The following is a 25,953-nucleotide window of genomic DNA, read 5'->3' as shown; positions in this document are numbered from 1 at the left end:
AGAGTCAGATGTTGTTCCCACTGAAACTGTGGGTGGAAAAAGACACTGATGAAAACCTAACAGAACTAAGCCAATAGCTTATTTTATAGAGATTCTTTTCTAACAATAAATCTAAAAGCAAATTTTCATTTTAATTTAAATAATTAAACATTGCAAAATATTTGCATATGTGTCATAAGCCTGAGGTTAGTTTTGTGGCTTTATTGTGATTTTTTTTTTTAAAGTAAAACATGTAATTGAGACAAAACCAGCAAAATATTCACTGAAGTGCTAGAAAACACTTGAAACTGGTTTGACATGTCAAAATAAATTTCAGCATTAACTTGCTTATGTTTATACAAAGGAAACTGGTTACTTGTTCTAGGAGTAGCTAGTTTATATTTCTCATTTTGCTGACAGGATATAGTATCTAAGTGTCTCAGTCCAGTTAATGTATCATATAGTACTGTGCTATATTCAGCTAACGTCCAGCCACAGTAGGACTTGACATTATGAACTACATTTTTAATCTCTACAGCTAATGATCAGCTCCCTTACAATCCTTTCTCCTTTTAAGTAGTATAAATGGTAGGATTATTATTTCTAAATCTTATTACTGGTAGCCTTCAGAATAAAATCACATGGTAATTACTGCTGCCTTTAAAGGCTTGCTTTTTTTTTTTCTTTTTTAATCTTTTTTAATCAAAAAAGAGAAACAAACAAAAAAACCCTGGCAGGATTTTATTAATATCGGCAATTGCATTTTGAAGTAAAATAACAGATGCTGTCAAAGCTTCAGAGTACAAAGTTGAATCCTGATATAACTTCACTGATTTTGTAGCCAGTCTGCTAGAGTGGATACAATCAGAATTTGTGTAACCAGAAACAAATGCTATAGAATGTTTCCTTTTAAAGCATTTCAACTCCAATTATTGTGTTTCAAAATCAGCAGTATTCTTAAAATAAAGGGAGACTATAAATATTGTTCACAATGCACTTTTGTCTCAGTATAAAAACTTATAAACTATTCACAAATATAGAAAGGAATACAATTCTGAACAGTACTTTGGCAACTAAAATAATACTGAGATTTCAAGCGCCCACAAGAACATTGACCTAGGGTTTTTTAGGCAAACCTTAGTTTGCTGTTCACAGTCGGTTAATTTAAATCCCCCACTGTGGAATAAATCCTAACATGGTCCAGAAGGAACTGAATACATCTTGATTCTCCTTAGAATCTTGTTAGGTTTCGAAAGGAGAAAACTTTAATTTTAAATACATTTGTCAGTTATTGGAATGCATAGTTTCAAGGTTGTGTTAAGTGTTGACTATGAATGTTCTCTGGACAACAAAAAAAGTGGCACAATGTAGGAGAGGAATATGGACCTATGATCCATTCACGGTCAAAGGTAACTTTGAACCTCTGGCATAGGCTCCAAGTTAAAACATTTCCTACTCATTAGCTCTTGAAGGCTCTTTAGTCAACCTGGAGATTTTTCATCCTCTTAACTTCTAATCATCTGGTATAAAACAAATCTGGATTCTTGATCCTGCACTTTGATAGTACAAGATGCAGAACATCAGCTATTTCAGTACTTAAACATTCATTGAATGTCTCCTGAAGTGCTTAAAGAACCCCTCCATTGCCTATGCCTACATATTGCAAAGCTTGAACTACAAAAAAAAAAAAAAAAAGAAGTCTGAACTACGAAAACATCTAGAACTTGAAACAAATTACATTTATAGAAAGGTGAAAAAAAAATCTTATTTTATAATGCCAAAAAGTGTTATTCTAAGTGTCTCATCTGACTTCAAGCACAACCTATGGAATTTATTCTGTTTCCTACTCTAATATCATGCCTTCCAGGAAAATCTTTCAAAATGATGAGTATTGGTTACAGAACTCAGGGTTGGTTTTACCACATTCCTTGATAATCTGTTAGAGCAGTTCCACCTTTAAAATGACGTTGCATTTCTCCATGTGACTGGTTAAATCAATTTATTTTGTCAACATAGCCAAATACTACGTTGCCCCCTGAACCAAAAGCATTACATTGGAAACTGGTCTTCAGACTGTTAGTCCTCACTGACACTTTGGTTCTTCCTACGCAGTGACCTCAGCATACTGTCCTTCCATTCTGTGTGTATCTTTTTTGCCTTGGATATACTTGATTCTTAATAACAATGAAATTTTTCTCAAATTTTAACAGAAAAAGATAATAATACAGCAAAATTTTGCTGCTCTAATGCATTCTGAACTGTGACTTAGGCTTGTCAAACTCCAGCTGCCGCTGCCCTTAAAATCTCAGCATCTTGATACGTCCTAGTAAATTTATAATTACAGAGAAGTATGAACCAAATTATTCCAGCACAAAATTTCTTATAGCTCAATGCAGTTTGGAGCTGATTCTACTGGCTTTTATCAGCCTACGACAAACAAAAAAACAGTTAAATTCAAAGATTTACAGAATAAATTTAATTTTATTTTATGTCTATACAAAAAACAGACTGGTGTTTCTGGATGATTTCTGGATTATGCAGGAGGCATTTCTCCTTTCAAGTTGAACAAAAAAAAAAAGATATAAACATTAATCTTATCAAGTAAATAAATGTATAACCCACAAATCCTGTCATCTTGTAGACTCTGTGCTAGGAGTCCTGGGCATTCATTTGTGCTCTCAGAAAAACACATCTTGAGCATTACTGAAATATATGGCTTTATCTCTTAGCAGATTATGAAGTTACTAGAAAGAAAAAAAAAAGACAGCATTTTTGTTACTGTTCATAAAATCAGAAAGAAGTGAATTTAAATGGTACTACAGAAAATTTTAAAAATTAAACTGAAGGAAGACCTCATGAGTACCAGCACAGTGGTGGTACTTAATCAGAGGATAGCAATAAAACTGAATGTTGAAGAGGAAGAGAAGTTTCTTCCATAAGCAAAAAATCCATCTGTGCATTCAGACCTCATATTCAGCTCCTATACCTTTTTTTTTTTAAAAAAAAAAAAAAAAAAAAGGAGAAAAAAAGCCCAAGCCAAACTAGAACAGATTCATACAATGAAAAAATAGGGAGTTCCCTGCAGTGATGTAAAGAAACAAGATTCATATTTCTTATATTACTTAGGCCGCTCTTCATTTCAGTCATTCCTTCCTCACTTACAGATACCTCCAGAGTCTGTAAGACTCTCCTTAGGGTAATAAGCATTGTAAGTTCAGCTGTTCTTTGCAAAGCATCTGCCTTTTCACTCCATCCCAGCAAAAGGGCTAGAAAAATCAACCATACTTTTCCCAACTATTACCTTATTTTCTGGTTTTGTTTAAATGCTTACAATCTCTTGGTTCCACCTCAGTTTTATTCGTGGTACAAGGTCTTCATAAACAAAAGTTGTCTGATATAACATGAGGTGAGTAGTGATTAAGGCTAAGTGGATCTGTTAATCCAGCAACACTTTAGAATTACTGAACATGAATAAAATGGTAAATTGCAATTACATTCCTAAGAGAGTACATATGAAATCCACATTAATACCACATTAGTTCATCATGACTAACATTATTATAGCTAATACTAAATGATAAAATAATGACTACCTACTTATAGAATTACCATTTCTAATCTTCCTCCTAGAAGGAATATAATTATGCTTCTCTAGAAAGAATGCAAAGTTTTTCCTTTTAAAGTGATTATTTAGGCACAAAATACCTTTTTCAGATGACTCAGCATGCTTAGCCCCATGTATGTTTTTTTTTCTGAGGTAAACAGCACAGTTAGATGAGCAGAAGATTTCCTTACTGAAATTTTGAGGAAATTGTTGTGTTCCAGTTTTAATTTAGAAAGACGTATTTACATTCCATTCTAACATTTAGGAAATAAAAATGAACGTGAGCAAAAATAACTCCATAGATATGATTATTCTTTTAAGTAGAACAGATGTAGCACTTTTCATGGTCTTCATTTCTCCTGTGTAGGATAGAGTGTAGAACAGTAACATTTGTACTATTTCATTGCCCAAAAGTTCTAACAAATGTCAAACAAAGAAACTGGTGAAGATTTAAGACAGCAATTAAATAAATGAATAACAGAGGCTAACAGTCCCATCTAGGGACGCTGGTCTTCCACATATTTAAAATTTTAGGTTTGGTTTTAAAATTACATCCAAAAACGGATGAAAGTGAATGCAAGATTTTTTTGAGCCCTAAGGCTAGAGTCTTAAGCATTGGCTTTCAATAATGTTTAAATGTTTTACATCACAAAACTGAGAGTCTCATGTGAGTGACGGCTTTAGCAAAGAGATTTTTGTAGTAATAACCCATGACCAAAATGAAACTATGCGTAAAGGCAAGGGGAAATATAGAAAAGCTACATGACTTTCCATCAAGTGGGATACTGCAGTAAAGCTCTGAGTGCTTTTGAAAGGCGTGACTCAGAAGTGGCTTTCTTAGAAACATTTGTGAGGCTATAATTTTGTGTAATTTCTGAGGGAATTATTAGAGTGATTAAGAAGAAGAGAGAAAACACAAAAGTAAAAGGTAAATTTAAAACAAGGTACTACTTTTGTCTGAGAAAATTGTTAATCTACAAATTAAAAATGACAGCAATGTAACGATCAATTTGTCAATATGACAACCAGCAGTTTCATCTAGTTTATTTTTCATTCTAAAGTAGAGACATCTTCAAATTGTTAAAAGGAAAAATTATTTGAGCCTCACACAACAGTTAATGATTGTGATTTGCTATATCTTTACAATATATTTGTTATCATGACATATTTGGGTCAGGAACATTGAAGAATACAGGCTGCTGTTTGGTAAAGAATTTAAACTAATCCAGTCTTCAAAGTTCCCAGGATTTAAAATATTTGAGAAAGGAATTAACAGCACGGTTGACCCATTATTGAACCTGCATGCCCTTTCAGTGGTAGAGAATAACAACTATCAATGTACAAATAAGTTAGGTATGGAGCTTCTGTTCCAGCCTGTATGACTTGGTTTTTTTCTGTGCAGTCTCATGAAAAAAGCTGAGGTCAGCATGTGAATCATTGACTTCCTACCTGAAGCCAAGGAAGTTTCAAACTCCGGAGACAAGAGGCTTCTTTCTTATGAGGGCCTCGCATTTCAACTTCAAAACATTTTAAAATTTATTTTTAACACTGTGAAACAAAGGAGTGTTAAAAGCTTTCTACTAAACCTGCTGGAAAGAGGCTTACTGTACAAGACAAAATGCACAATTAGTTACATTCAAATTAGCATAGATTTTATACACATATATATGTCTACATATACATTTTAAAATATGGTATGATATGATATGATATGATCATTAGTCAAATCTAGTTCCTGTTAAAAGAATATAGGAAATGAAATGAATGCCAAAACATAGAAACAACTATTTTAAGAAATAATTTTGTAATTTTTCTTGCAAAAATGTAAAACAGTGGAAAAAAGGACTAACAGTGAAAGGACACTTGTATTTGCACAAAGAGATGCTGTCAAGGCAATGTGTCCTTTAAAGCTCTTAACATGTTTTCACTCTTGTTAACAGTGACAAACTTTCAGGTGGAGAAAACACGGAAAGTCTTTCCTCTAGTTGCTTTGACTCTCCCTAGTTTTTTTCTGAATCACCATCTAGATGAAAGACTTTAGCAACTGCTTTTTGCAGTAAGTAAACAATAACAATTGCCGTCAAGAATTTTAGAAGATATACTGGGAACTTGAATGAACCTTCCCACCCATACAGCCACAACAAATTTACATTCACTCATTAATTAAAAGGTGCAAGCAGAAAGGTGCTGCTGTGCTTCCTCCAGAAGAACTAATATCAGCTCACCAGGAGGCCAATACCTTGAAAGGCTAAGCCACTCCTCTGCCGCCCTGCCAGACTTCTGCTGGGGACTCAAAACACTGCCTGAGCCTTACCGGCCCTATTAGTTATCCTTTAGTGCATTCTGGCTTTCAGGAGCTGTAGTGTTAATACCACTGATTTTATCCAGGCTTTTCTAAGAAAGTCAAATGGCATTGAAAACTGTTGTATTCTCAGATCACTGATAAATACTCACAGCATGTACTTTATGTCAGCATTCACTTCACAAATTTTCCAATTATCTGTTCCACACATGCATGGATATCTACTATATGAACTATTTTCTTAGTACTTTCACTTTATTTTGATAACTGAAAAAAAAATACCGAAATAATGTAATCAAAATGAATACTATGTTTCAGTCATTGAAATACAGGTACTAAACTGATTTTAGAAAACAGAAGGACAGATCCCAATGTTTATATTGACAACTGTGTTTTCTATTCCATCCACTTTCACAATTCCTCTCTTGTGAATCAAAAAGAATCACAGACCATAGTGTAAAATACAGAAAGTTTCTGCACTCAGTTTCCTTTGGCAATTTTCTTCCACCTTAAGAATAAATCACTGATCCTTCAACCTCCTTTAACCTTTTCTCACTTGCAGTTCAGCCGCAGTTTTTACTGATTCTGCGTAGGCTGTTTGTTTCGCCAATGTAATAGGTTGATGCTCAGTCAGAGCTATTGGCTTTGCACCACAGCTATTTAAGATTTCAGAATAAGGGTCTCAAGTTCTTGCTAGGTTGTGCCTAAAGCCTATATACACATGCAGCCTTTGTGAACTCCCAGGAGACAATTGCCAAGTAAACTTTGCGTATACATCAACTAGGCATTTTAATTAGTTTTCAATTGGTGTAATAGTGAAGGCAGATGCACAAAAGAACTGGAAAAGGATGAAAGAAAATACAAATACACAAAGTTAAAATGGTCAAAAGCAAATGTGAAGGCAGTTTATGCAGAGCACAGGATACTAAGTGAAAGAAACAATTTTTTTTAGCTGTTAAAATGTTGAAAGATGCAAAGGAGCCTGTAATGAAGCATTTTAACAGCACCAGTGGGAAAATTGTAATTCTACCTTTGTACAGTAATGTAGAATTAGAAGACAGAATGAGCTGGTACTAAAGAGGTGTGTTTTGATTAAATTACTCTGCTCATAGATAGTCCATATTGCTTTCTCATCCACAAGAGCACACATGTACAGCCTCATCAAAGATTAACAAAAACAATCATGAAAAACATCTAAACGGAAGAGGCCCTCAAACTTATATTACTTATAATCAAAGTGCATTTATAAAATCTTTTCGTCCCACTATCGCATCTCAAAGAGAAAAGGAATCACAGAGCTTCAGAATGACAAACACTAGCCAGACTCTCTAATGGAACTCTTGACAGGAGAGAATCAGTGCTAGCTATTCTCAAATGTTATGGACAGGCCGGGTAGCAGTACACATATAATGGATGTTTATAGCATATTCACAATAGGTTACAAAGGTATTAAAGTATAATTTTTGCTCTGTTCCTTCTTAGATTTATTGATCAGTAGCCAAACAGTTAATCAACTACTTCTGTCAGTAGTTACCCATTGTACATATAAGTTAGAAAATAATGAAAAGTTTAGTCTCTAGTAAAAGTGATTTTTTTTTTAAACCAAAACAAAAATCCTTATTAAATATACCTGTATAAAGATTGAGTAAATAAACAGACACGATTTGGTGACAAAGGTAAAATCTACATATGGGATGCAAATTGGTTCCAACAATGAAAGTGCTCAACATCTGAATACAAACAGAAATCTTGCAAATGATTTTATTCTTTCTAACTGGCTGAACCAAATGTCTATAACATGGACCATCATGAACTTGAACTCAGACCCTCAAACATATGTGGGTAGGAGTTTGGTGACTAAATACGTTGCAAGAGCAGGCAGTCTCCACGTGCAATATCTAAATAAAAGTAGAAGGGAAAGGTTGATTTGTTTTTCACGAATCTGTCATCACTCTACTCCCAACCAGCTGCATAACGAAGTATATGAGACTTCCTTATTCACAGACCCTTCAAGTTTATTCAAATAGGATGATTACTGCTCTATCAGCTGTCAAAGTAAAATAACTAGGAGAGACTTGTTTGTTCTTTAAAAATAGTTTTCTTTCCAGAAGAGTGTACAAATGATATTTTACATCCCTGAGATTAAAACAATGAACAAAAAAAGAAAGCATATTGTATTTTAAATGTGTTGCTATTGTTACACTAAAAAAAAAAAAAATCTACTAGAACTGTGCCCATTCTATTAGGTTGAGCACATCAGCTGGCCAAGAGCAACGCTTGCAGTGGAGGTAAGGCTGTTTAAGGTTTTGGTAGAATTTGTGTTGATCAGTTAAGTTGAAAAAGAAAAAGAAAAAAAAAAAAAAAAGAAAAAAAAAGGCCAGAAGTTAAAAAAGAAAAGAAAAAAACCCAAGCAATAAATCAATCAAAAAAAGAAACAAAAGCCAAGCTTTCATTGCAGATACGATTCTTGCCATTTTGGTGGTTAAGAATCATACAACAACAAAGCTTGCAATGTTAATTATTGACTCTTCTTCAGAGGCAGTCACAGTGAACTTTAAATTACAAATGGTCTGTATAATTTGAAGGAGGAGATGAATAAGGGGTTTGCAGAGGATGTTAAAAAAAAAAAAGCAAAACGCAAAAAAAAAACCAAACAGATGCAGCACTTTGGCAAGTAAAATAACTAAGGATGCTCTATTTGATCAAAGTGGGAAAAACACTTATGTCAAACTGTCTGCTTTGTTTATAGTCATTCTAATTCTCTCACATCATCTGCCTCTTTGCATTATCGTACTGTCTACATTTTTTATTTACTGTTGAATGATCAGTGAATCAGCATCCAGTGTATTTTTTTCTATGACAGATTTATTTAAATCTATTGAAACCACTAATATTTTGCTTAGAGCAACTCCTATAATCTCTTTATGAATGCTAGTTCTTTTACTCGTAGCAAGAAGTGGACAGCATATAAAGAATAACAAAACTATAAGCTACAAAAAGGATTATGAGAATTTCATGTCAAAATGGACACAAACCCCTGGTATCATGCTGTAAAAAAATAATGTTTTTTCTGTCTTTTGGACTAGAGGAAATTACTTTTCCACCACATAATACATTCATTAGCCTTCCCGACCTCATCATTCCCACCTTAAGTTAGATACAGCAAGAGAAGAACATCTGTTTGACAGTCATATTTTCAAATGCAGCTTGTTAACAGTTATTACATTATCAGTTTCAAATTTATTGCTTGGGCACCACCTCGTGGAAATCGCTGCAATTGCGAAATCGTCTTGAAAACTACCCATATCCTTTATATGCCTGAAAAAGGCAACCATGGTATGGTAAGCAAATAGCAATTTGTTATATTAATTTTAAATAACATTAAGATAGTGAATATTAATATAAATATTTAGTTACAAATAGCACTGTTTCTCTGAATATATCTATTTTTAAAATACACAATTATACATTTTACATCATTCTTCCAGGAGAAATTTTGTGCTCTGAAAGGCCAGGGTACATACTACTTACTCATTTTTCCAGGTAACCACAGTTACTATAATAAAGTAAGTTTTACAGAGTTATTTAATGTTGTCATGTTGATTATGCACATTAATATGCCTTGCATTTTTACTGCAGATAACTAGTTGTCCTCTTCTCTAGTTATTTTGACAATAGCCCCTGCATATTTAAAACAAGGACAACTGACAAATTATAATGTATTCTAGATTTTTTTTGAGCTTTTATTGATTCCTTTTTTTAATTGTTTAAAATATTTGGATCTCAAACAGTTCAGAACTTACTACTGAAATAACTATGTCAACCATTCACGGCATACTAGGACAAGTGCACTTCTGAGATAAAGTAGTTTTTAAAGCTCAGGATAAAAACAAACAAACAAACAAACAACTGAATAAAAAAATAAAACACTTGGAACAAGAGGGCTATACTGACACAGACTGTGGTCTCTTTCAGGATGTATTTAAAAAACAGAAAAAAAAATCCTATTTGAACCAATACAATTTAACCATTTTATATTCAAAGGAAGCAAATTTCAATCAAGGAATTAAGAAAAACAGATCCATGCCTTATTTTACTGACGCTGCAATGCAGCAATACATTTTTTATTAGAACACACTAGATTCAATGGGTATCCATTTTCTAAGAAACCCCCAAACCAATTTGACTTCTACAGAATAAAGGCAGCTAATTGATTTAACTTTAAGCTTTTTCAATTTACTTTCAACCATTGTTTGTATCTCAAACTCATGATCTGATTAATTGAGGTTAAGCCTCAGGAGCATTGCAGTCAGTCCTTCCAAAAGGACTGGTCACAGGTAGCATAAACAGCTAACTTCTGGGTGTTTTTTTTTTTTTTGATCACAGGCCTTAAGACAGCTTTTGATAGATACCTGTACTGGTTTTGGCTAGGACAGTGTTTAAATTAGTCACAGTAGCTAGTATGGGTCTGTGTTTTGGATTTGTGCTGGAAACAGCATTGATAATGCAGGGATGTTTGTTACTGCTGAGCAGTGCTCACACTGAGTCAAGGCCTTTTCTGCTCCTCACACCACCCCACCAGCGAGCACGCTGGGAGTGCACAAGAAGTTGGGAGGGGACACAGTCAGGACAGCTGACCCCAGCTGACCAAAGGGATATCCCATACCATATGATGTCATGCTCAGCAATAAAACTAGGGGGAAGGTTGGCAGGGAGGCCACTGCTTAGGGACTGGCTGGGCATCAGTCGGTGGTGAGCAATTGTTTTCATTTGCATCACTTATCTTTTCTTGGGTTTTATTTTTCTCTACATTTTTTTCCTATTTTTTTACATTTTATTATTATTATTACTACTATTATTTCTTTTTAATTATTAAACTGTTTTTATCACAACCCTTGAGTTTTCTCACTTTTACCTTCTTGATTCTCTCCTCCATCCCACTGGGGATGAAGAGCAGCTGTGTGGGGCTTAGTTGCCAGCTGAGGTTAACCCATTACAATACCTCTAAGATGCTCCCTATATTCATAATAAAGTAACCACTAAAATAAAGTGCTTTATGCAGATTAAATACTGAATATATATGTTGCTCAAGAAGGTGCATAAAAAGTTAAGTGTCTGTAATATAATACATTTTCTTTGCTAATTGTCAATAATAAACTCCCGCATATCAGTTCAGTTACATTTATGCAAAACCAGCTTGCTTTGTTCCTGGGTATACTACTGAAAACACACAAGAAATACAATAGTCTGTCTATCAATACTAATCAATAAAGATAACAAGCATTTAATACAAATCCATGAAACTTTTCAATGTAATTAAATTAAATAATTGCATGCTAGCCCATTAAAATGTTTAAAAAATGTTTATGTTCGTTTCTACAAAATAAAATAAGGAAGACAAATAGCCCAACTAAATATTCAAGGCAGATAATCAAATAGATGAAATCTAAATTGCTCCAGGTTTTGTAACTTCTGCTGCCTGCTCTCCCACCATGTTCTAGCTGTCTTTCCATGAAATACATATCTAGGGATCTGACCACCCTCACGTCCCTTATCAGTCCTTGATTGTTTACTAATAACCATCCTAGCCCCCTTTGAAATCAGCTAAGTACCAAATTTATAAAAACATCTAGCGGACTATTTTAAAAAACTTTAGTATCACAGGACGTGCCAACACAGATGCAAACAACTGTTTAATGCTGCTTTCAGATAAGGCATCACTACTGTATACTTAATATTTCCCCTAGCATCACTTCAACGCTAAGGACGTTAATAGATAAAAAGTAGTGTAAATATATATATATAACATACATTTATAACTCAAGGGACTCAATTTGTAAATAGGCATTACTGATGTAAAATCAACACTGCCTTTGTTCACATTTAGGAGCTCTGAGTCCACAAAAAGCTGTACTGGTAACTGCTTTATTAACAGGTTTGTATTTAAAAATATACACAAAAACATTTGTGAAAAGCAAAAGGTCATGAAGCACTCCAGACTATCCTCCCTTGCCTAGATGCATATAGGTTTGTGTCCGAGAGCAAAAAGCCAAAGGCACTAGGGAAATAATTTAGAATCAATTTATAAAAAGAAAAATCAACAGGACAGATAAATACAATTTTACAGCACCGCTGACGAAGTCATTACACAAGGACAGACAGTAGCACTGTTACTGGGTTTGCAGCTATTCTACATGCTGATCAAAACTGTATGTCAGACAGGGATTCTAACAACCAGACCAAAAATATTATTAATAAAGGTTTTTGAATAAAGCACTTCTAAAACATTTTCCAACTTCCAGAAAGTGTAGTTATAGGCAATAAACAATACATAGCCACTGTTAAATTAGTTCAGTAAGCAACAGCTTAAGTGCAAAGTCATGAGAATGTATTTTGTGTTTTAGGTTTATGCCACCTAATTTTCTAGGCTTTATTCCATGTGGATGGATTATGTCTTCTGTAAAACATTTCCCTAAGCCATTTGGGCTTTAAAACAAATCAAGTCATAAAACTGCTAGTCAGCAACTTCCTTTAAAGTTAGTTTCAAATACTTTTAAAGCATAAACTGTGTTTGGGGGAAAGAGGAAAAACTATTATAAACTGCTTTGTCTGTGTCTACAACCACACAGTGCTGTCATATATCAAAACAAATTTGAAGCTTCTTCCAATTTTTCTTTTCTTTCTCAACAATAGACAAAAATACTCACTCTCCTTAAAGGCTAGACAGTACCCATTAAAGGGTACTGGATGAAGTGCAAAGTGACCCAGAAATGCTGGTATCTGTGATCTTCCATGAAGACGTGACAAATGTGTTTTTTCCTTTGTTTTGAAAGGACAAACACACTGCCAGGCTCTTTCTGCAGACTTTCGGTTCTGCTGGGTGAGCAGTCACACCTTTAGATTCCACACTGCACCTCATGTGAGCAGATTGCTCCTGCATGGTAACAGGCAGGCTCAGAGTCGCATTAAGGATTGCGAGATTTGATTTCATAGCTTTTTCCTGAATTTGCACAGATGGTGACTGCCTTCTGATCCACCTGTAAATGGCCATCTGAGTTGATTACTCAAAGCTGGCTTCACGTGACACCTGTCATAGATCTTTGTTCGATAACACTGGCTAGGGAAATTGTTTCTGATCAACCTCATTGTTCTATGACTTCATAGGTCATATATACTCAGGACAAGGCTACACTACTTGAATTTTCTGAACTCTTAAAGCACAGATGCCACTTCATGTTCTTTCAGCTCACTGTTAACTTTTACTTACTTGTATTTTTAGGCCAAGAGAAAAGGGTGCTTGAAGGTCTTGTCACCTTCAACAAGAAATAGATTCTAGCATGCAGGAATACACTACGTGCCTGCTATGTTATTTGCTGCAAACTGCATAGGCATCACATAAATTTATGGAAAAAAAATTATTTTATCCATCACCATCTAATCAGCATCTACGCGTGTTGCAATAAACCTGCTATGCACTGCCTGTTTATCAGAACACAGACACTGTTGTAACTGCTAAATATAGATAATTTATTTACTGCCGATAATTTCTAAAGATGTCTGTCATAGTTTCTGTCTTCTATTGGAGAAAAAAGAGTTTTCTGGATTATCAGAAATTATTACGTTGCAATGAAGCGTGGTCAGCTACAAAGAATATAACTCAAGGTTACTATCTTTTTCATTTTACTCTCTTTCTTTAACTCACATACGGATTTGGAGACGTATCCCTAAGCAACTGCCAGTTCTGAGTGTCTACTTGGCTGCAGCGACCTTTAGTTCTGCTTTTGTAGAAAATACTTGAAACCGAATGGTGTTTATTGTTATTAAAGACAAATCTTTGTACATGAAGTAAGTTGGTTGTAGCAGATATAGCACTGGCTTCTGCTGGACTGAACAATCATGAAACAATTTATCATCCATGCTGTTTTGAATTCATTGAGAGGTAAGTATGCGGATCCAGATCAGTGCTGCAGAGATCATTAGCAAAGCTGTAATTAAGTGCAGCTTCTCTTGGTAACTCAGTGTTACTAGGAGCTAAATATGCATGTAAATTTTATTATTTCGAATCATATAGTGTTTGGATCGCATGAAGTTACAAAATCCTACTATTATGCTATCTGACCTTTAGTTAAGGTTCTCTTTTCCGGTTTTACAAGCAACGAATTCACTAAAACAGCTATGCAGAATAAGATCTTACTGTTTTTATGGTTTTAAATCTCAGTTGAGAAAAGTACTTGGTACCAGTGCAAAAATAATTTTTATAACACCCAAACAGTTCAAATTGAAGAAAAGACTGATGATTCTTCCTTCAATATCTGATGAATTAAAAAAAAAACAAAACCAAACCAACTCTGCTTGCATTAGTTTCAACGTGTTATTCTCTTCAAGGATTCAATTTCAAATTGCATAGTTATGATACATGTCTTTACATGCTTACTGCTGCAGATATTTTAATAGGCATGCTCACTTTCTTCTTTCTGGTCCAATACAAATTTTCCCAAAGTACCGATTAGATGTATATTTCCCATCATGCTAAAAAATCATTTAGCCCACAGCGTTAGACATTAAGGAAGTTTTATTGCTGTAATGTCTTCATGCAGCTCATATCCTCCTGCTCACATTTGAATGAGCTTGCAACTTTAACCATCTGGGAATGTCACTCCAAATAAACGATATCCTACTTAGACCTTCTTCAGTCTTTGATTATCCCCATGTATTTGAAAAATAGCCCAGGATTTCCATCTCCTATAAAAAGAAGCTGAAAGAATGGCTAGGTGTAGTTGTGTCCACTGCCCTAGTTTTGTTTTCACACTTTTTTTTCACGACTAAGAGCATTTCCAACTGGACTTTGTTGGCAAATAGGTTCCTCATCTTGATGCATATAAATTGCTAAATAGTATTTTGAATCCAATCTCCATGTAATGTCTAACAAGAACTCTTTGCTAGAAATAAAGAAACAATATTATCCTTACCAGTAAATATTCCTTTAAAATTGTGATGTAAAAACACATTAAACTCTATTTTGACAGGGCTAATAAACGCCAACAGGACAAAGCCAGAGGAAATTAGCCACTTTCACAGTGACACTATTTTATACTTCCTTCATTGGTGCCATGACATATGAACTACTCTGTAACTCAGAAAAGAAACAGTATGTCTTAAAGGCTCTCTGACATATTTCACTTCCCTTAGTCAGATGAAGCCTTTTTATGCACAAATATTAATTCAGTAAGCAGAAACTTAAGATGATCCTCTGAGTACAGCTGTCATCCAGTCTAAACTTTGTAGGATCATCTTATTTTAAACAAACATATTCTAGCCACAAACATTATGATTTATCCAAAATTGTATTGGTCTAATGCAACTAGACATCTTCACAGTCTATCAGCAATGAGTGCCCTAATGTCAGGGCAGATGACAGATGAGCAAGAAAGATGATCAGCAACCTTGTTAACGGGTGCTAAGGTGCAGAGAGTTCTTTGTTTCACTGTAGAAGACTAAAATATTTGCAACCTTACGAGTCTAATAAGAAATAAAAGCACTGGGACAATACTAAGATGAGCAAAAACTGCTTTCCAGCTTCACTAAAAATAAATAAAAGAAGCTAGAGTACAAGTGCTAATGTGAACCAAAATCATACATTTTATTGTGTGTGCAAACAGCTTGCACTCACAGGAATTTTTTTCAAAAACTACTGGAGATTTAAAGAGAAGAGGCTTTTCCCCGTCATTTATGTACTGGAGTTAAATTAGTATAAACTGTACCAATGTGACCATCACAATGAAGTCTGCGTACATTCACAATAAGGTGCTGGATATAAACTATGTAGAATCACTTATTTTATAAAATTCTGTACTTGTGTTTATAAGATACATATATACACCATCAAGTAGTAACTTCACAAATACAATTAATTCCTTCCTATTTAAGAAAAAAAGTGTTGCCTTTTAAGATAATCCATCTTACTATGAATAATAATTGAATTTCATTGTTCTTGGCGAGAAGCTACCTGCATTTTAAGTCTGCAGCTGCCTGACTCTTCTGATAGAAGAATGCATACTCCATATAATGACAAAATATGCAAAATATTTAGACACAATAGGATGAAAAAAAGTCACAAAACACAATTCCTAGAGCATGTTTCAAGAGTGCTCCATCTATGCATAAGAAATTAATCAGCAGAGTACCAGCAAATAGTGCTTATGAGTATGTATATATTCTGTATTTATTCTAGTAATTTTATGTGTCACCAAGGGAAATTACACAGTGATGAACACCTGTTTTATATAAGGATTTTATATAAGATCTGCATTTATCTGTCCCAAGTTTCTTCTCAGAAAAAAAAACCCTGTTTGAACAGACAATAGCTTAACCCCTTTTAGTAAGCTCCATATGAAAGAGCTTCTTTAAATGTCTCTAGGAGACACAGAGTTGTTCCCTGGAAGTTACATCCGTAGAAAGAAGCCAAAGAACTGAGCTAGAAAACCTTATTGATAAGCAGTTTTATTCACTATCTGTACAGTATGGAAGTAAACTTGAATGCAAGGGTGTGAGGTTTTTTCTTAATGTCACCGTTTCCCCTTGTGAAAAAGCTTTCTAAAATTAAACCCTAGCAAAGCCTTAATGCTAGACAAAATTATTTTATTTGTTTTTATTAGGAAAAAATACTGAAAGATTAGCATAAATGACCTTAAAATGGTCATTTTATCTTTTCTTCCACTTCTGTTTTTCAATAAATGTTGGCAGAGAACATTAAAATTATTCTAAATACAATAATTTTAAAACTAGGTCCGTATCATTGCCACCTCTAGGCTAGCAGTGCGTAATATAATTGTAATATCTAAAAACTACAGTGGTAGCAGAATAATAACAGACAATGACCAATGACCTTGTACTTCAGCAGCTTAATTTTTAATAACTTTTCATACAAAAAGATGCATTTCTGAGATTTTATATATTTTCAACATATCTACAAATGGAGTGTAGCTTTGAAAAAATTCAATCGTGAAACAGAAATATAGTGAATACTTTTTACATAAAGAAATAAAAACAAAGCCAAATCAAGCTAAGGCACAATTGAACACTTTCTTGGTTATAATATATATATTTAATTACTCAAAAGAATCCAAAGGCACAGATTTCTCTCCTCTCCCCAGCAGCTGCTCTACTCCTAGCTAGACAGCAGGATTTTTTGGGGGGGAAATCACCCCATCAAGCAATCTAAAAGCACATGTTGAATTTATGCTCTATAAACTAATAATGAATACAATCTAAATGTTTGTCTAGCCACTCTGGCAAACTATATTCCAAGTATCGATATTAGCCTTATAAGAAAACATACTTTAGCTGTTTCAAATTATAAGCAGGCATTTTGGGGTTGGGATTTTTTTTGGAGTCTCTCTCCCTGTTCACTGGTTTATAAAATTCTAATAAAGGGCTACACAGAGTTTTTTTTTCCAGATGTCAAAGTGCAAAAATTGCACTATATTTTGCGCTATTATTTTTCCTCTTAGAAATTGTCTAGGTTTTACATTTTACCTACATTTAGAAGCTGCAGGGCTGCCAGAAGTTTATCAGCTGATGAATCATGTATGTGTATATTGTCAGCAGATTCCTTTAATGTGTTAGTTCTTTCATTGAGTACATTACAAAAAGAAAAAGAAATCCTTTCTAAGGTGTGGACATTTTCCAGATGCATGGGCTTAAAACAAAATAATATCAAGGAGCCAGGGCATTTCAAGTAAGTTGAAATCAGCACAGCATCCATCACCTACCCTGTACTCCTCACAGGATATGGTCAGGTCGATGAGCATTGCAAATACAGGTTTACCCTCAGCTCCTGTAGTCATTAATAATGCTACTGTCAGTTTTCATTTTTTAAAACTATGATTCATTTGTTGTTGTTTCCCCACATTGCAACTCCCCCAAATCACTGGAATCTATACACAAAACCCATTAAAAAGGGAGGCATACTTCTAGACTGACAATCAAAGAAAATATCAATGTCAGAAATACCAGGAAATGTCCATATGTCAGAATAATAGCCAACCAAATCTGGAATGGAGATTCATAGGAGAAACAAAATCAGTCTACCACATTTCAAAGCTAGTGCATGATGGCCTTTTAAAAAATGCAATTGTATTTAAAAATGGTCTAACTAATTAACATGGATGTAGATGGTTTTTTTTAACAAGAAAGTAGGAATCAGACTAAAGATTACTGTATAATTTTATATAGATAGATGTTCAATTAAATAATGAGGTGTTTTTAGTCTTTACAGAGTATTCAAGATAATAATAAGACTATGTTACTAATTATTATGTTACCAAAATATGAAGTCAATGAAGACTTAAAGGAAGGATGAGAGGAGGTGGTACAGACTGCCTAGCACTATGGAAATTAAAGACCAAAAAAGGGAGGAAGAAGCAAAAGAGAAAGTGAACGAATATTGCATTCTAGTGTGCATTTGAAGAAATCATATCTACAAAAAAAAAGAACAAATACAAATTAAGTTGCACTTATTTCTAAGAGGGATAAATGTTTGGAAAAGAATCAGTAATAGCTTGCCACAACAATTAAAATGTAAATATTAATGTTTTAATTCTGTTTCAACTAAAGGCCTCTTAAAGCATTTATGTCAAATTAATGAAATCATTTTGAAGTTTGATTAAATCATAATTGTATGTTTTTGTAGATGTAAGAAGGATATATACAATTCAAGTTTCATGGTTTTCCTGTAAGATTTGATAATATTTGCTGATATTAAAATCCCAGTAGAAGGGCTTATGGCAACATCCTAAAGGTTAGATGAAAAATGAATCTCTGACATATTTTCATGGCTTCTGCTTGCTACATAGAGTTTAGAAACTGTTCAAACTAACTGTACCTAGTAACTGGGTGGATCAGTAGCCATGTTCAAACAATTGATAAAAGAATGACTCAGATTGTCCAGGCTCCTGATGCATTTACATAAAACGTAATACTTAAGGAAACAGCAATGCTATCTTTTAGTGAAGGAAAATGGGTGGTCATGATGAAAATAGAGAACACTACTGGGTTCTCATGATCTTTGCATGCTTATATTCCTGAAACTAAAACAAGTATTTCCATAGACTATCACAAAACTTCAATCTCTGGAAAAGTAGACAAGTATTAATGCACCCCTCCCCATACACACTTTAGAAGACACGAGGTTCCTACTTTGAATGTTTCACAAAGACGGTATGTGAAATTGAATCCTGTCTTAATTTTTTTTTTTAAACCCTAACACTTAGTATTATAACCGTGTCTGTGTTTTCTAAGCCTTGAAAGATGCTTCCGATTCCTTTCTCGGTAGAAGCAGTGCATAACTGCATCTTCTAAATGAGAGCGATCTCTGTAGGAACAGCAGCTGGAGTTAAGGCAGTTTTTCAATAGCGGTAATGCCTCCTACATATTGAAACAGTAATACCAAATATTAATCACTGTTAACATATAAGCTAGCAGGCTTATAATTTTCCCAGCAATACCCCATGCTGGTAGCAGGTGCTTATCCTGCTGAGAAGAGGTTAAGTGGATACTGCTGATTCACTGAGGCAGGTGGATTGTTACCTCTCTTGCATGAAAGGGAGTAGGAGTGGCTCCCTAGGGAATGACAGAATTTTAAGATTAGAGCAACCATTCCTACCAGAGAAGTGTAGGTACAGCGTGGCCTGGGGAAAGTCTTCAGATGCATTTTGCTGATAATCTGTTAATAGTGACTAATCTCTAGGAAGAGATTTTACACTACAAACTTTGCTGGTTTTGCTTTTAAGTCTGCTCATACAGACTGTTAGGCAATAGCCATTGGAAAAATAAGTACATTTCACTAAAAAACAATTGTAAAAATACATTTACAGGAGGCAAAACTAACATCTAGACCTTTAGTGTTCACAGTATTTTCAGCTGTTCTATATCTGAAAAATAACTAGACCCATGAAAGCTTTGACTGATATAATTACTTATAGTTCCTCACCTCTAACAACATATTCTGGCAGCCTGGAAAACAAAAGATGGACAAGTCTGAACAAAAACAGGAGGAAGGATTTCCAGCTGTCTCTATTAGAGTTAGCTGATACGACTCCATGTAGATAGGCAAAAAATCTGGCCTTTTTTTTAAGTTAGCTTGGTAGCAAAGACAGAAAAAGCAGCAGCACAGGGTACGGCATAGCATCCTAGCAAGGACACTCAGTATTGAAAGACAGCTGACACCCTGTGCTGTAGCCTACATAACATGAATTAACTAGCACAAGGTTAGCTTGGTTATGCCTACTCATGCTACAATAGCATACTAACTGTATGTAGATGTATCTTTAGTTGCAAACCTATGAGAAAAAGTGGGAGAGAACAGGCAAGTAGCAAGTCTCATAACATCCACTAAATCCTTGAAAAGACAAATATAACACATGCATCACACTTTATCAATTATTGCAACTATATCTCTGGCACACTTAAAAAATAAATATCATATGAAGTATGCAAAAATGAAAAGAGCCTTCTTAAAGTGGTGTTGAGTTACAGACAGCAATGCTCCCAATAAAGGTGGTATAACCATTAGATTTATATATTTTTGTTGATTCAGAAAGGCCAGTGTATATGTTTAGGAAAAGACAATCAGATTATGAAAGGGCTAACTCAAAAGGCCAGTAAGTGATATGCTTTATAAAACATGTGTACATTAGGTAATCATTTGTCCTATATTTAATTAGTTCAGTGGTATACTAACAATGTGTAGACAAAGACTGGAAAAATAATTATGAGGGATTTTTTTTTTTGTTTTTAAATTATTATTCAAGCCCTCACCTCTGCTTAGTTTCTTTTAAACTTTGCATAGTATTACTTTTTTTTTGCCATTCACTTGTTTTGCATAAACAGTATCCAAGAAAGCACTGTACACTAAACGCTCAGTAGCTCCTGGCCTTGAACAGCTTATTCGCCTAATTGTGCATCCCTTGTGGATTTTTCATAATACTTTACAGATCTAATTTAAATACTTTTACAGATTCATCAAATACATTCTCTGAGGCACATTTATTCAGCTTACTTAAAAAACTTCTAATGAATTCTCTCAATATGTAATTCTATATTCAGCCTCATGATTTGATTTAAATATTATTGAACAAGGTGTTCATTATTGGATATGAATTATAATTAAAGCAATTGTAACCTTTACTATGATAATGGTTTTATTCTCTTTTCTTGGAAGCTTTATTTCCTAACTGTGTAGAGACCTTCATCTGAAAATCTGCCTTAAATCTAAGGAAGAAATCAAGCTTTATCAGTCTCAACTATACAGAGGCTGGAAATAAACTATTAGATCTTTCCTTGAAAGGCTAAACATATCCTCCTGCTATTGTGCCACCAATCGACAGCACAAAGGTAGTTAATTTACAACAAGCATTATAATATATGCTAATACTATGATTGGACCTAGATTTTCAAGGTACCACATATTATTTTTGAGGATGCTTGCTGTACTGATGTATTTATCATCAGCTTTGAACAGAAAAATCAGTCCCTGGAAAGATTATGAAGCGTATCTTCCTGGAACCAATTTCTAAACACATGAAGGACAAGAACATAATTTGGAACAGTCAACATGTATTGAAACAAAGGAATTTCACATCACTGACTTGACTGCCTTCTATGGTGAAATGACTGGCTATATGGATGGCAAGAGGGCCACATAAGTAATACGCCTTGACTTCAGTAAAACTTCTGATGCTGTGCCAACAGCATTCTCATTTGGTAGTTGAGGAAATACGAACTGGAGGAAGAGTCTAAGCTAAGCTCTTCATAGTAGCAACAGAAAATAAAGGACAATAGCCAGAGCAGCTTGGAGATTCATAAAGGAAATTAATAAAGTTTTCTTCTATAACACTATAACTCTTCACCAGGAGGGTTTCATAGTGGAATCTCCAACCCCTAAAGGTTTTATAGACAAAACCATAATTAATCTGGCTTAGTGCTGGCAATAGTCCTACTCCCAAGTATGAAGCTGGACAGAATGACCTGCTTTCTGAAATCCCTTACAACCAACTTTTCTAAGATGCTTTGAAATGACTGAAAAAAATCCCAAACAAAATTCACACTCACAATCTATCCCTTCAAAATTTAGAATTCCAGAAAAATATAGTGCAACAATACAAAAGCAATGTATACTAATTCATGGGGCTTTCATCCTTTTGGGTAGATTGACAACTCAAAAAACTATCGAAAGTATATCACAGATCATAACCAGCACCACATCTCTGCATATGGTAACCTTCAGACGTATGCAAATGCCCACCTAGAACGGTACAGAAATACCAGCGATTTTATTCAATGCTCATTTGCACTACAGTACAAAAAAAGGAATAGCAGATACAGGACGTGCTCCTAAGAAACAAACAAAAAACCCAGTAAGCTATTTTAAACTGCACACAATGTTATTCATGTTGATATCTAACTTATAGATTATGATGCATCTTCTCTTTCTTGCAGGCAAAGAGATTTTTTTTTTTAATGTCCAATCCACAATAATGTATAGAAAAACCCTTGTATATTTACTGTACTGCCACTTGTTTGATTTCTGTTCAGTTACTCAGACACGGTTAATGGTGCCAGACACTTTTAGTTTCATCTGACTAATGCGAACCTTAACTCACAAACTATACCCAGTTCACAGCAAGATTAACTGAAAACTATTGTACTGAAACCTCGTGCCTTGAAGTTACCCTCCAAATGCTGCTATGGCTGGCACAGGGGCATTACACAGAAACTGCACCATTTGCCTGATTTCTAGATGGTAGAAATGACTATTTTATTTCAGATAAATAAAAACATAATAATTTGTGGCCTAATTTGATATTTATAATAAGGCTGACACCACTCTCTCACTCCCCAAAAAAGTACCCGGAACAAACATCCATGCCAGAACAGAACATCACTCACATTAGAAATACCAAAGAAGTTCAAAAAAGTAACTCAGGACTTTTTAACTCAAAAATTTGATTTTTAAAAACCATTTATTATTAGAGAAGCACTTTATCTTTTTAAATGAGCCTAAAGCTCAAAACACAACAGACTGAGAGCTACAGAGAATAATATCTTGTTTAACCTCCAAAGTGGAGTAGCACAGACAACGCTAACATTCAATTACTATGATGATGAGAGGTATAACAGCTGCTTGCAAAAAGAAAACTCATTGCAGTGCCCTACTGATATATCTTAACCATATTTTGAAGGCTGGACTTTCAGAAGCAACAGGACTGGCTTGTACTGCTTCTGTTTAGATCATTTGGTCTAAGAATTTATAGCAATACACTAGATTTGAAAAGGGCTCATTTTTAATTACGTTTAAATTTAAATTACGTTTAGTTCTTAATCTAACTGAAGACATTACCTGCAACTCCCCAGAAAACACTTTTTTTTTTTTTTTTTACAGCAAAAAATGATGACTTGGGGAAGATGTACCAGTTTGTCTTGGAAAATAAAGACTGAAGAAGCACAAGCAGAAAGGCTTTGCAACGGTGGTTCTGAGGTACAAGGTCCTTGCATTGCCCACACGTGTATAATGTACATTACTTTCAAATTAACACAATATATTTGACACATCTGATTCCAGAACTTGATTCTCAGAAACTTTTGACCATACAACTTTAGAAACAGTCACATGGACATCCATTTCAAATTCTTCAAAACTTCATTTCTCTTTAATATCAGCATATATGAAGAGGAAAAAAATTTTTTTTTTTTGTTTCAATTTTGAGTTACATATGATCTTATACAGCAAGTCAATTCCAAAATATTTTTGCCTTAATTGCAAACAATTACTCCTTTTCTAAGATATATTTTGGTATATGTCCAAAAGCGGTATTTTATTATTTTAAGATGCAAAAGATTCACAGAGGGAAAAACATAGCCACCAAGACACAGTCATTTTTCATAGTCTGTACACTGCAAAACCAAAAAGTCATAGCTAGCAAGCCTTTGAAGCTGGAAACTACAGGTCTTGTGTGCCAAACTTAAAAAAAGCTAATCTCACCTAAAAACTGAGATCCTGTGCTGAATCTCAAGGAAACTTGACGGAAAAAGTTTCAATCAAGTGGAGACTGGGAATGTGGAATCTATGATGTGGATAAGAGTAATCTAATTCCAGTAAATACGTTTTCGTTTGTTGGCTTGTTTTTGACAAAGATTACCCACAAAAACCAAGACTATGCTCACCTCAGTACCAGACTACCCAGACTACATCCCAAGTGAGTATCCTACAATTGGGTTATTCAGAGGCAGCTGACATTGTATGTTTAGCATGCTCTTTGTCTTTCATGCATGTGAAAGGACTTAGCTTTTCCAAAAGCACAAAATCTCTTTTCCTGCTTTCTTTAGCTAAAATGGAAGGAGAGAAGCGGGTTTCAAATCACAGAAAGCACTGCCTGCTCAAGTCTGTCTCAGGAACAGTACAAAAACTTAAATTCTTTGTACAAAAATCTGTAAGCTTACCTGAAAGTGTCTGGTGCTGTTCTGAACAGTCATGTCAGGAAAGAAGAATAAAATAAAAAGGGTATTTATAAATGATTGTTATTATAACTTCTGTTATAAAACATAATTAGTAAATCCTCTTAGTTTTCAGTTTGGAATAAATTTCTATTTATAACATTGTTACGACAAATCAGTAGTATTAAGAAGAACAATGACAGGAATAACAAGGTCATAATTAAATTTTCTTTCGATAGCTACAAAATTGAATTCACAGGCAAAATTACAGTGATAGCTCTACATGACCCTTTTTCCATCTTAGTGATACTGTTACATTTTGCTGATATCATAATGCTCTGCATTCAGAGAGTTTGATTTTCCCTATCTTCATGTCCAACTGTACAAACTTAAACCTTACAGAAACACAGTTTCCTCAAAAAGCAAAATTAATAAACAACTTTTAATCTGTTGAACACAAGATAAGTTATCCTGTCAGTGGTCTATATAATTACTTCTTTCAGGTGAAAATTATTAACGGAAATACTTTTTTATAATCTTCCTGACTCTTTCTTTCTATTTGACAGCCGACCATTCTTCATTCATTCTCCTCTTCACTGTAAGCGCTGCATGTTTTAAACACTAGGATAGAGAAATACTATGCAAAAATGTACTCATAACTGAGTCACAACAACATAAGCTTCAACATGCTGTTTTATATAAACACACTTTGCTCTTGAGGTCAAAATCATTATAAACTTCCCTTTAAACCGTGACTATGCAACATTACACACAGTGAAATTCTAAAACAGACCTCATTAAGGACACTACTTTGATAGAAACCAAAATGTTCTGTGTTCTTAAACATCTACTAACCTTCTAAGAAGTCGAACTAAAAGCTTAGCATCAGGCACTACAGTTCACAAACACTCATTTACTTCAGCTATTTCCCACTAATAACTAAAGTTTGAAAATGAGTCAAACAGAAATGGAAAGCTGAACAATTAAGATTCTCCCCATAAGCCCATCTCTATCATTTTATTAAAGGCAACTGGGAAAACCCATACTGAATAACTAATTCAAAATTATATTTGTAGAAAACAAATTAATGTAATAATTTTCTTTCTGAAATTAATTTAAATCTCTGTGGATGCTCCAGCAAATTTACTCTTTACTATGCATACAAAAAGTTATGAAAAGCCTTACTACACTGCTTTAGGCACAGATTCATTGCCTCATTGTTGACTGTAATGGCTATTCCCATTCAGCAGACTTGCTTTAGAGCAAACACGTTTTTGTTCCTACATTTATATCAGAAATTCTGAATATTGCTCTGCTGTCTCACTAGACTATAAAATGAGATAATTTCTAAGCCTAATTAATGAGGGTGAGTAAATCACATATGAAGTTCCGGTTTTGTATCTTTTACAATTTTTTTTTCAATTTCCTCCAATCAAATGGCTGGCTTTGTACATTTTCTACTTTATACTACCTTTTTGAGGACTAATTTTTTTAAAACTATTTCTAAGATGTAAAAGAAGATATATTAGTTTTCACAATAAATAAAGCAAGCTGGGAAAGATATTATCCAATATAG

Source organism: Chlamydotis macqueenii, chromosome 4, assembly GCF_036417535.1.
Source record: "Chlamydotis macqueenii isolate bChlMac1 chromosome 4, bChlMac1.mat, whole genome shotgun sequence".
In the NCBI taxonomy this organism is placed as follows: Eukaryota; Metazoa; Chordata; class Aves; order Otidiformes; family Otididae; genus Chlamydotis; species Chlamydotis macqueenii.
This window is presented reverse-complemented; position numbering follows the sequence as displayed.